The sequence below is a fragment of the Leptonychotes weddellii genome, chromosome 1 (assembly GCF_054177405.1).
Source record: "Leptonychotes weddellii isolate Sample4059 chromosome 1, ASM5417740v2, whole genome shotgun sequence".
Lineage (NCBI taxonomy): Eukaryota > Metazoa > Chordata > Mammalia > Carnivora > Phocidae > Leptonychotes > Leptonychotes weddellii.
This window is the reverse complement of record NC_138369.1, coordinates 98420529-98433877: the sequence shown is the minus strand read 5'-3', so window position 1 is coordinate 98433877 and position 13349 is coordinate 98420529. Positions and strand designations below refer to the sequence as shown.

At 37.9% G+C, this 13349-nt stretch overlaps 1 protein-coding gene across 1 annotated transcript in view; it reads right to left on the bottom strand.

Annotated features, from left to right (window-relative positions):
• Positions 1-13349, bottom strand: part of IQCJ (IQ motif containing J) — a 194180-nt gene that overhangs the window by 146875 nt on the left and 33956 nt on the right. The window lies entirely within an intron of this gene.

Here is a 13349-nt window from a genome sequence, read left to right as displayed (position 1 = left end):
GGTGAAGGGGGTTGGGAGACCTGACCACTTAGCTTTGTTTGATTCTGTTGTGAAATTTCTTCATCTTCATCTAAACTGTAGGAATAGAGCAGGAGGATGGAAAAAAAAGAGAGGAAATGGCAAAGCTAAGAAAAGGGGATAGTGTTTCTCAGGCAGCTTGAGAAACCAGCAGCTGCCTTAACATCTCTGGCTTCTACCTGCAGATGCACGAAAGGGCCAAGCAGAGGCCAAGCCCCATATCCCAGCTCCTCTTTCATTAGATTAAGGGCGCAAAGGAGCTCAGAAGTTAACCCAAAGAAACTACTTAAAACCATATAGAAACAAGAAGTCTTGTGTGAAATTAAACCTCTGTTACAGATAAGTGTGAAATATAAAAGAATTATTCACACAACAAAGAAACCCAGAAAATACAGTATACTGTTACTATGGCAAGATTATCCAGAAACCCAAATGCACTCAGGGAACTTGGAGCCTGTTTCTTATTTATTTATTTATTTATTTGAGCACGAGCAGGTGGTGCGGGGGTGGGGGAGAGGGGAAGAGGGAGAAGGAGGACCAGACTCCCCATTGAGCAGGGAGCCCAATGTGGGATTCGATCCCAGGACCCTGAGATCATGACCTGAGCTGAAGGGAGATGCTTAACTGACTGAACCACCCAGGCTCCCTGGAGCCTGTTTCAATCACTCTCTAATTCATAAAAATGAGGCCAGCAAATTAACAAGTGTCAATTTGAAGTATACAAACCTCTGACTAATTTCTTCTTTTTCTTCAGGGTGGAGAGAAGGAGAAGGAAATAATAACAAAATTACCCTCGGCAGCTAAGTACGGACTGAAAGGAATAATCAAATAGAACAGTTATTTGACTTTCTATTGTCTCTAGCAAGCTTATGCTGCCAAATATTTGCATCTGTTTTTAAGCTATCACTGTCTAATAATTTTTGAATGTATAAAAAACATGTTTTTCGACTTTCCCCCCTATTATGGCACTACCCATCTTATATACTACTTCAGGCTCCATCGAGTCCATACAATTTATATGTCAGAGATCACGGAGTAAGCAGTAGTTAATTAGAGTTGCAGGTCTTCCATCCCTAAGTGCTTTCCCCAGCCAGTGCCTCCACTTGGGTGCCCAGCTTCTGACAGGTACCGATGATGTAATTACTATCTCAGCCTACAGTATCGAGGTGCCAAGGATATTCATATCATCAGTGTTGTAAGGGCAGAGCTATCTTTGAACTCAGTGTTGCTTATTAAATGAACATAGAGCAACTCAGAGAACAATAAAAAGCAATGCTTTAAATGGAATGTCCCTATAAGAATATTCATTTGCTTCTTTGTGACAGATGCTGTCACAAAGCTTATACGTAACTTCTCTTTCTTTTCCTTCCCTTGCATATGTTTGCTGTCCTCATGATAAATCTACAGTCTATGCTGAGCTGAAGAAAAATAGCTGGGGTATTTCTGTATGCCAAGGCTGTGGGCCACATCTATCATCCTCTTTCTTTGTTTTCCTTTTAATTATCTCACTTCAGTCAGAAACTAGACTTCAAATCATAAGCCTAAGGAGAAACTAGATTTTAATTTACAGAAGCGCAGCTAAGTATTTTTGTTCTAAGACTATATTTCATAATAAAGATGGGAGCCCCAGGGCTCCTTAAACCAAACGGCAACTATAAACATTTTTCTTCATGGCATGTTTTTTTGCTTCAAAAAACAAACCTGACTTCACCTACAGCCCATCAACCAAAAAGTTATTATAAGATTACATTCCCCTTTTCCAATCTGCCACTCCACACACAATACCGGGAATTAATCACATATTAGAGATGAATTTTCTTAAATGGGCCATTTCTTCAGGAAATTCTGAGGTTGATTTAGACCTCTAGCTGGGGCTAGGTGACCTTTTTGGAGGAGGGCCCACTCTACTCCACCTACTCCATTGGGAAAGCACTTCCTCTTTCTCCTTATTTTCCCTCCAGCTCTGCAGGTCCTACCCCCAAAGAAGCTAATAATCTGGGTCTGCATTAAGACTGCTCAAACAAGCTCACCCATTCATTAAGCACAAGGTCAATCCAAAGCACCACAACTGTGCTGCCCATAGCTGAGTTGTTCTAGCTCCTTCATAGCCCCAACATAACAGTGAGCAGGAGTATGGATCAGGTCCCATGTATATCATAGTTCTGGAGATATTTCACACCAATTAAGAGAACTGATGGCCCAGGATCAGAGGGAGGGGAAGGAAGAGTTAACATTCTCCAGCATTCTGTCCAGCAGCCTTTGTCAGAGATATTAAAGTCTTTCAAAGGGGATATATTGGTTCTATATGTCCAAAGGTCTGGGTTAAGCGCTTTCCTTTTATATTTGTTTTCTTTCAAGTAAAAAAAAAAAGACTTTATAACTTCCAATAAGAAAGGTGAGTTCATATTTCAAGAAAACTGATTGAATGAACTCAAACATGTCAGTATTGTCAGTGATGTCTAAGAAGTTGAAAAAAAATCCAATTTTATAGGTCAGGTTGGGTGATGGGGTGGAAAAGTAAACAAATGGCAGAAATCTGTGGAGTAGGCTCAAATTTAGAGATGGAAAGAGTTAAAAGATCCTTAAATCCAAGCACCAACTCAGTTAGATAAGGAAACCGAGTGTGCAACTTGCTCACACAAAGCAGGTGGCAGAATGAGGGCAAGAACCCAGGGCTCTCCTCAGGTAATCAGGGACTGTTGAGCACCTATGGCAGCAGTATATAATAAGGGGCTCTTAGGGTACTGACAAATTCTTCCCAAAAAATCAGCAACATAAGTAGGACCCATTATAGCATTTCTCAAAATGGACTAATTATATGGTTTGCCTTCAAAGAACTCGAAGAACAAAAAACTCAAGACACAATATTGCATTACACTAAAAAATTAAAATGTTATTTAAATATGTATAAATGTAAAACTAAATCCCTTATGCTTATTGTTCTTTTAAGCAACTATCAAACCAGAACAAATTTGAAAATTAAATGCAAATAGAACTACAAAACCAATACAACCCAATTAAAAGCATTATTTTAACGTGACAAATTTATGTGCTTTTGCTAAAACCAAATCACCTTTGGGAATATGCACTTGGTGCTGACTGCTAAAGCACAAGTTCATTTGGGCTGAGCAGGCCCATTTCACCGTGTACAAGGGATGTCATTTGGCCAGCTTCTGGTCTTCTTCCCGAGCCACAGGAAGTTGGGATCATTTGGCACCAACACTGGCATGTATGCAAGCCCAGTGTTCAGTTACAGGATGGTCCAGAAGATGCTTAGCCTAATTTTTAAACTATTATCAAAACAAAAGCTCTAATTTTAAAGATTGTCATAGAACATGCACTGTAGCCTCAAGAATATAGTCTCGGACCACTCTGAAAGATACTGATCAATTTATTATTTGAAGTTATTTTTTCATTGTTTTCCATTTAAAATCCTAGACTAGAAAGCTGGCTCAAAGAGAAATATTTTCAATATGATGTGATTAAGACAGAAGAGTTTTTATTAGATGGTTTTATATAATTTCAAGTTAGAACATCATTTAATACTTGAACTCTATCCACTACCATGAATGCACTTCACCAATTTTCTAGCAAGAGATTAGAGGACACTCTCTATATTCACAAAGGTTTGTCTTACAGCTTACTGGGAATATGAAAATCATAAATGTAAATCAAAACTACGCAGCAGTTACATACAAATCCCTAGTAAAGCTAAACCACAAGGTAGGAATACTGGCAGTATAGAGGCCTACAGCAAGAGCAGTGAGGCCCAGGGTAAGCATTTAAAACTATGATTTGCAAAACGACATCAATAAGGTTTGCTGTAAGCTTCTTCTATTATCATAAAGGACCTAGTCATTTTCTTATGCATGTCATTTTCTTTTAAGCTTCATTGTGTACGATGTTGCGCTATAATTTCTTTAACCACAATTTCAGATTGGATACTACTGAGTATGAAAACAGATTTCAACTTGATGCCACAGGTGGAAAGAAGACTATTTATTGTTAAACACCCTTATTTCTCAGATTCACAGTCATTAAACTCTTGCAGCACAGCCTGTAATCTGTTAGAAATTCAACTGAGGAATCATCCATGGGGTGCCAATTGTCTGCCAGGTACTACACTGGATCCTGGTAATACACAATGAATAAGAGGGAACAGTTGCTTGTAATGGTCACAATCTACACAAGGAGAGGACATTGACTCAGTCAATAACCATCATGGCAGGGCATCTAATGTTACAGCAGAATCAAGTACAAGGTGAGGAAGGGGCACTGAAGAGGAACAAATCATTGTGCCTGGGCGGGAGGTAAGGAAAGGCTTCCTAGAAGAAATGACTTTCTAGCCAGGCTTTGAAGAAATAAAAAGGAGTTCACTAGAAAGAAGAACAAATAGGAGAAGATGCAGAGGAAACACAGATGCAAAGGCACATAAGGATAAAACAGTATAATCTGATGACAATGACGATAATTATAGAGCTAGCCTTCACTGAGTGGCTCTGTGCACCAGGCACCATGTTAAACACTTTAGGTGCACTATTTCATTTAATCGTCATAACAGATTTAGCTCCATTCTACTGATGAAAATTTGAGCCTTAGAGAGATTCATCTGCCAAAGAGCCTACAGCTAATAAGGGGCAAAGTTCAGGTCAAAACTGGCACAAGGTCTTCACAGCCTACATTTTCTACCTCTCTGCTCTACTGTTCAGAAAGCTATAAATAGTCTGATATTGCTAAAGCCCGAATTAGAAGGCCGAGAAAAAATAACCATATCTGATTGCTAGAATACTACATTTCTATCAACATTTATATGTATGAGCATAAAATATTGTAAATCCCTCTCAAATGTTGTTGCAAAAGATAGGAGCGATGCTTCATATACAAACTATTATTAATGTTTATAATGTATTAGAGATCTTAGTTATATAATTTCCAATATCGTTCTTCTCAGGAAAGGTGAATTTTTGTTTGTTTACTTCTTATTTTTAATACTTAAGTGGATATGATGAACATCTTCATAAGTTAGTCATGTGTAAATAAATCATAAACTAGACAAAATCCTTTATTAGTCCGCATGTCCCAATTCCATGTTTGGAAATCAACACACATACACACCAGCTACACCAAATATAGAACCTGAGGCTGTCTCTAGAAACCAGTAAAATAACAGGGAATATGATTATTTGTTACTGAAAAGGTAGAGCTTTTAATTGGCAAGCAACACAAAATTATAACAACTGGCATGTTTTTCGGCTAATATAATTAAAAAGTCTATGGTATTATGTGCTCGCAGCCTTTAAGAAACTGTATTTGCTGGTTGTTGTTTTTTTTTTAATTTGGCTATTTGAGAGCTAAAGTGCAGTTTTCTCTATAGCTGAGAGTAAGTAAATATCATTAACATAGGCTCCTAAGTAAACCAAGAGTTAACAGTTGTGGGTTAACCTTAACTGTCCTGCTCTCATCAAGTGAGCCTGACAAGAAGGGTGGATTTACGTATTTAAATTACCACAGTTGGAGAAAGGCCTTGTAGGGGACCTAGTCCCTTCTACCCAACAAAAAGGGAAAATCATAACAAAAACAGCAGGCATGAAAACAATTTTCCAGCAACCTACTCAGTAAATGCCAGGTGCTAGATTCATTTTACCCAGTTTCTACCCAGTTCAAGGCTGCCTTAAGACTAGAGATAGGCAGAAATGCCCACGTATAAAGACTTCTGGTTGAGCTCAGTGCTTATCATTGATAAATCAAGAGCAATTATACCCACCTCACAGGGTTGTTGGGAGGATTAAATTAGATAATGTGTTCAAAGTGTCTAGCAGTCCTGGGACCCAAGAGGTATCCAATATAGGTTGATCCCATCCCCACTCCCACACAAATTCCATTCTCTCTCTACAGTCTGGTGGAGACTTCCAAATAACACCATTTTTCATTATAGTAGTTTCTTAGAAATCTGAAGACAAAAAAAAAAGCAATAAAATAGAAGGAGTTTATAACATAATCGTTTGATGCTTTTGTGACTTCAAATAGTTGCTCCTGTGCCTAAGTGGTAGGCGTGAGAAGGTATCAAGATGATGGGGATTTACTGCTGAGCCCCATTTTGGGGCATGAAATTCACCAATAAATTATTGCAGAACAGTTTCACAGCTATGTATATCACTGTTTGAGAGTCTTTTTTTTGGAAAGACTCAATGTAAGTAAGCAAAGAGAATATAAGGTATTTTTGCAAACAAATCTGCCCCCGCCCCAAAAAACCCTCTTTGTTGTTATCTTTCTTCATCACCTATTTTATGTAAGGGAGAACACATTCCTCTCTGACCCCAAAAATTAAACAACTAAGAGGCCAAAGAATTGCCTTTACTTTTGAATCAGGAAACATTATTATAAAATTAAGTTTCTATCTCTTCTAGTCTTGTTGCCATCTTTAAAATTTTTTTATTTTATTCTACAAGATGAGAAAGTATCAGGTTTGTAGGCAATGAGTGATTAACAAAATGCATGTAAATCAAGTAATTAATTTTAACCAGATCTTCAGTGTCCTTACTGCTGACAGAAAAGGGGAGATGGGAAATTTAACCTCAATTTGTCAATATTTATAATGTCTAAATAAAACAGCAATCACAATGGTAACTTCTCAGGGCTCCTGGCAGGCACTTACATTATGCAAATTTTCAATTCACTTACTTGAACTAGAGATTATTGTCATCTTCACCAACCCAATATTAAAGTTTTTTTCACACCCACCAACCCAATATTAAAGTTCTTTTCACACCCATAAAACAATATTAAAGTTGTTTTCTAAAATTTTTTTTAAAAAACCACAGATGTAACATGCACATGCTCAGTTCACACAGCTATTTTGGGACAAACTGGGTAAGCAGGAGTTGAGGATGACAGAGAGTTCTTAGGGTGTAGATACCTTTATCCCTGTCACGAGTACCCAAAACCTAGAGAGCACCCAATGAAAGAGTGAATACATGAAGACAATCTGTCTTGATGGTTAGAAAGCTTAGGCTTTGGGTACTTAGTACCTCCACTTACTAAATGCCTGACCTTTGGCAATTTGCTTACCCTCTCTGTGCTCTCTTTCCATAAAAGAAAGTAATAACAGTACTTAGATTGTTGTGAGAATTAAAAAAGTAAATGAATAGAAAGCACTTAGAATAATGCCTGGCATATGGTAAATGCTTAATAAATTATTATTAATATTATTTTCAGACATATTACTATTATTACTTATCAGCTTATTAATATTACTATCAGACTCAACAGCACTGTCCTTAAATAAACTGGAAAGAAGCTTCATTAGCTGGTAGATGGTCATTTTTCAGAAAATAAGTATAAAGACTTTAAGGATTTCAAGCAGTTAGGTAGATCAGGTAAAGTAATGAGAGTTTTACTTAAGAAAAAAAAAGAAAGACATCTCTACATGAATCACATTAGAAAAATTGGGGGGGGTGATAATTTGCAGTATAACAGAATAGCTAACTTCACAAAAGGACTCCCTTCCATAAAGTCATCTTGGTAATAGGATCTTTTGGTGCCTATAAAGCAAAACTTGATTTATAAAAATATAAACAACAAAGAGCATCTACATTAGCTTTTCAGCCACATTACTGGAAGTGGGCCTTGGGAAAGTCATTCATGAGTCTGCTTTTTGCCAATTCCAGTGACCAGTGTCTTTTCAACCGCATATCATATAGCTGACCATTCTCCTTCCTGAACGTTTTCTCCACTTTCCCTCTCTCTCTTCCCTTCTACCTCAATGGCTACTCTTTCTCGGTCTGTTTTGCTGGGCACTCCTCCTCATCCTGACTTCCAAGTGTTGAGGTACTCTACAGCTACAATCCTTCACCCTCTTTTCTTCCTTTACTCCCCAGAGACTGGCTTTAAAACTATCTATACATAGATAGCTTTCACGTTTGTATCCCAAGGCCTAAACTTTCCACCAAGCTCTGGGCTGTATCTCTACTTGATAAGGTCCCTAGATGTCTAGTACATATATCAAACCAAGCATGTCTAAGACAGAGCTCCTGGCTTTCCACCTGAAGTCTGCTCCATCCTAAGTGTTTCCCAACTCAGTCTGGCTACATCATTCCCTATAGTCAACCCACTTTGGTTCCTTCATTTCCCTCATATCCATCACACAATCATGCCCCTTCTTCCATACACACATTCAATGAATTATCAAATCTTATTTGCAATATTTTGAAATGTATTTCAGATCTGAGCACTACTTAACATTCCTACAGCTACAACCTTGGACTACAGTAGTGGTCTCCTAACTGGTACCTCACCTTTCATTTTTTTTGCCCCTATAATCACTCAAAGTGATCTTTTTAAAATGTAAGTCAGATCACATAATTCCCTGGCTTAAAATCTTACAATGGCTTCCTGACACAATGCCCACATCACGGCCTATAAAACCTTGTAAAGTATCACCTGCCTAAAAATCTGCTATAGTTTGAATGTTTGTGTCCTTCCCCCACCTAAATTAATATGGTGAAATCCTAACCCCTAAAATGATGATATTAAAAAATGAAACCTTTGAGGTGATTATGTCAAGAGGGCTTTACCTTCATGAATGTAATTTGTGTCCTTATAAAAGGGTCCTACCATGAGAGAGTATGGACTCTGAGAAACAAACTGAAGGTTCTAGAGGGGAGGGGGGTGGGGGAATGGGTTAGCCTGGTGATGGGTATTAAAGAGGGCATGTACTGCATGGAACATTGGGTGTTACACGCAAACAATGAATCATGGAACACTACATCAAAAACTAATGATGTAATGTATGGTGATTAACATAACATAATAAAAAATTAATTAATTAATTAAAAAAAAAAGAGGCCTAAAAAAATTCTTTCACCTATTCATGTGAGGATAAAATGAGAAGTTGGCAGTTGGCAACCCAAGAGGGTCCTTACCACAACCCAACAATGCTGGCACCCTGACCTTGATTTCCAGCATCCACAACTGTGAGCAACAAATTTCTGCTGTTTATATGCCACCCAGTCTATGGTATTTTGTTATAGCAGCCTGAATGGACTAAGACACCATCTCCACTTGTTCACTAAGCTGCAGCCTCAGGGGTCTCCTACTTGTTCCTCGAATCACCAAGTTTGTTCTCCCCTCCCAGCTTTCAAACCTCCTTTTCCTTCTGCCTGGAACATTCTTGGTCTGGATTTTTCTGTGACTAGACTCTTCTCATTCCCATTTATTCAAATGTCTTGACCAATGAATTTAAATTATTTACTACCACCACAAGTCTTTCTCAAGGCCCTTAATACTACCTGAAACTATATGTTTACTTATTCATTGTCTCTCTCATGAGAATACAAACTTGAATGCAATAGATATTTTGCTTGTTACTCTACCACTGTATTCTCAGCTCCTAAGACAGTGACTGGAATATAGTAGGAGCTCAATAGAGATGTCCTGATGAATTAATCTACTACCCTCCCCTTCAGCCTATAGCTCCAGAAGAATGGATTAGGTATCTGCAGCTAGGAGATGATTCATTGTAACAATATCATCAGTAATAAAAAGGCTTAGCCTAGTCCCCAAAGGCTTCTGAATCTAAATTACCACCACACACAAAGATATATGTGTTTGAATCTCATCTCCATGATTCATCTCTATATAACTTTAACAACTTATTTAATCTTCCTGAGCTTCAGTTTCCAATAAAATGGGGATACTATTACTAACTGGCTGTGTCATTAGGAACATTAAGAGTTCTTGGATTCAGTGGTCATGTCTCAATTTCAATCATGCATTTGTCCATTAAATCAACATTTTTATAGAGTATCTAATATGTTCTAGACACTGAATTAGTTACTGAGAAGTTAACCATCCAACAGTGAGCACAGCAGACATGATCCAGCCCCTTGGGAGCTTATTGGCTAGTAGAGCATTATAATAAAGTACTATTTTTGTTTCAATAAAGGAAATACAATTAACATGGAATGGGAGCTTAAGCATACTCTGGAGAGGAGATCAGGAAAGACTTCTTGAATTAAATTACATTTAAGGAGAAACATAAAGAATGTATAGTAATAGGTATTATCTAGGTGGTAAGCATGGCAGCCAAACAGGAATGCAAAGACTTCTGCTACTTTAGAGGAATGTAAAGAAGTCAATCTGACTAAACTTCAGGACATGGAGAAATGATGGGAGGCCACTGCGGTGAGCAGGAGCTCTAGGAGAAGAGATAAGTAAAATATGGTAAATGTATAACATAAAAACCTATGCAGAATTAGAAGGAGTGAACTAGCTATATGCGCATGAATAGATATGCAAAATGTATTAAGGGAAAGGTAAGAAAGGAGAGCTATAACACAATAACACTTACATGAATTTAAATACACACCAACACTGCATATTTTAAAAGGAATCACACATCCAACACATTTGAGTGAATGTCTTGGAAAGGGAGAATGAGTGTGGTTATCAGAGTAAGAGGAAAATAAATTCATAAAACAAGAAAGGGACCTTGCATGACCTGCTAATGAGTGTCCAATGAACTGAAAAGTGGGATTAACTCAATTCTGAATCTAAGTCCAAAGAGAAGGAACAAAAGGAGGCGGGTAGTGGGAGAAGGCCAGAAACTAGATCACAAGGAGACCAAGGAGAGAACACTTAAGGCACATTTGGGGAAGAGCAAATGGTCCTATGTGGCTTGATATCCTCCTGAGATCACAGACATTTGCTTTGCTCATTTCTAAACTGTCAACTCCCCACTAACTAGCCCTGTTGAGGCCTCGGGCCAAGAAGCACAGAGACTGGACAGAGGTTCTCTCTGTCTCATTAGCAAAGAAACCCATATAGGTGTGTGCAAATTTAATATATGTGGAATTAAATCACTGCAGGGTTTCCATTACAAAAATGGGAAACTAAAACTACCCAGAATTATTCCTCCTCAAAAAAAAAATTATTTCACATTTCAGCCCCAGCAGTTACTAGGAATTTAAAGTGTCCCTGTCTGGTGTAAAGAGAAATGAGGGATGTATCTGTCCCAGGAAATCACCAACTTAGATATAAAATACTGCAGACAAGTGGGTGATTAAATGTCAACTCTGGGAAGATCCTTCACAAACTTCTATAAGAAATACCAGCATTATGGAATTTTAGATTTAGCCCAAAAAAAGGAAAACACAAAACATGTTTCATAAATATTTTATTTCAAAATTGCAAGTTTTAGATTGGACTTTTTGCCCCAAATTACTCTATAAAACATATTTGCTCTTCTTTTTATTTTTTTATTCAAGCGTAATAAATGTACAGTGTTACATTAGTTTCAGGGGACAATATAGTGATTCACCAATTCTACACATTTCTCAGGGCTCATTAAGATAAGTGTACTTTTAATACCCTTTACCTATTTCACACCTCACCTCACCCACTTCTCCTCTGGCAACCACCAGTGTTTTCTTTGTATTTAAGAGTCTGGTTTTTTGCCTCTCTTTTTTATTTTACATTTTTGCTCTTGTTTCAAGTTCCTATTTAAATTCTAGTTAGTGAACATATAGTGTTATATTAGTTTCAGGAGTAGAATTTAGTGATTCATCACTTATATATAACATCAGGTGCTCATCACAACTGCCCTCCTTAATACCCATCACCCATTTACATTTAGCCCATCTCCCTGCTCACCTCCCCTCCAACAACCCTCAATTTGTTCTTTATACTTAAGAGCCTCTTTTTTTTTTGAGCTTCAATTATCTTTCTTTTTTTTAAAATTTTATTATGGTATGTTAATCACCATACATTACATCATTAGTTTTCGACATAGGGTTCCATGATTCATTGTTTGCATATAACACCCAGTGCTCCATTCAATACGTGCCCTCTTTAATACCCATCACCAGGCTAACCCATCCCCCCACCCCCCTCCCCTCTAGAACCCTCAGTTTGTTTCTCAGAGTCCATAGTCTCTCATGGTTCGTCTCCCCCTCCGATTTCCCCCCCTTCATTTTACCCTTCCTACTATCTTCTTTTTTATAACATATAATGTATTATTTGTTTCAGAGGATCTTTTATGGTTTGCCTCCCTTTTTTTTTTCTTTTGCTTATGTTCATCTGTTTTGTTTTTTTTTTAAAGATTTTATTTATTTATTCATGAGAGATAGAGAGAGAGAGGCAGAGGCAGAGGGAGAAGCAGGCTCCCCGCAGAGCAGGGAGCCCAATGCGGGACTCGATCCCAGGACCCTGGAATCATGACCTGAGCTGAAGGCAGACGCTTAACCGACTGAGCCACCCAGGCGTCCCCATCTGTTGTTTCTTAAATTCCACATATGACATATTTCACTTGCATTATACCCTCTGGGTCCATCCATGTTGTTGCAAATGGCAAGATTTCATTCTTTTTTATGGTTGAGTAATATTCCAGTGTGAGTGTGTGTGTGTGTGTGTGTGTGTGCGTTTGTGTGTGTGTACCACATCTTCTTTATCCATCATCTATCGATGGACACTTGGGATGCTTCCATAATTTCACTCTTGTAAATAATGTTGCAATAAATATAGGGGTGCACATAGCTTTTGGGATTAGTGTTTTCATTTTCTTTGGATAAATAGCCAGTAGTAGAATTTCTGGATCATATGGCAATCCTATTTTTAATTTTTTTAAAGCAACGCCATACTGTTTTCCACAGTGGCTATACTAGTTTGCACACCCACCAACAATGTACGAGGGTTCCTTCTTTTCCACATTTTCACCAACACTTGTTATTTCTTGTGTTTTTTATTTTAGCCATCATCACAAGTGTATAGTGATATCTCATTGTTATTTTAATTTGCATTTCCCTATGACAGTATCTTTTCAAGTGTTTGTTGGCCATCTGTATGTCTTCCTTGAAAAAACATCTATTCATGTCTTCCACGCATTTTATTATGTTAGTCACCATACAATACATAATTAGTTTTTGATGTATGTTCCATGATTGTTTGCGTATAACACCCAGTGCCCCATGCGATACGTTCCCTCTTTAATACCCATCACCAGGCTAACCCATCCCCCCACCCCCTCCCCTCTAGAACCCTCAGTTTTTTTCTCAGAGTCCATAACCTCTCATGGTTCATCTCCTCCTCCGATTTCCCCCCCTTCATTTTTCCCTTCCTTCTCCTAATGTCCTCCATGCTATTCCTTATGTTCCACAAATAAGTGAAACCATATGATAATGGACTTATTTCACTTAGCATAATCTCCTCCAGTTCCACCCATGTTGATGCAAAAGTTGGGTATTCATCCTTTCTGATGGCTGAGTAATATTCCATTGTATATATGGACCACATCTTCTTTATCCATTCATCTGTTGAAGGGCATCTCAGCTCTTTTC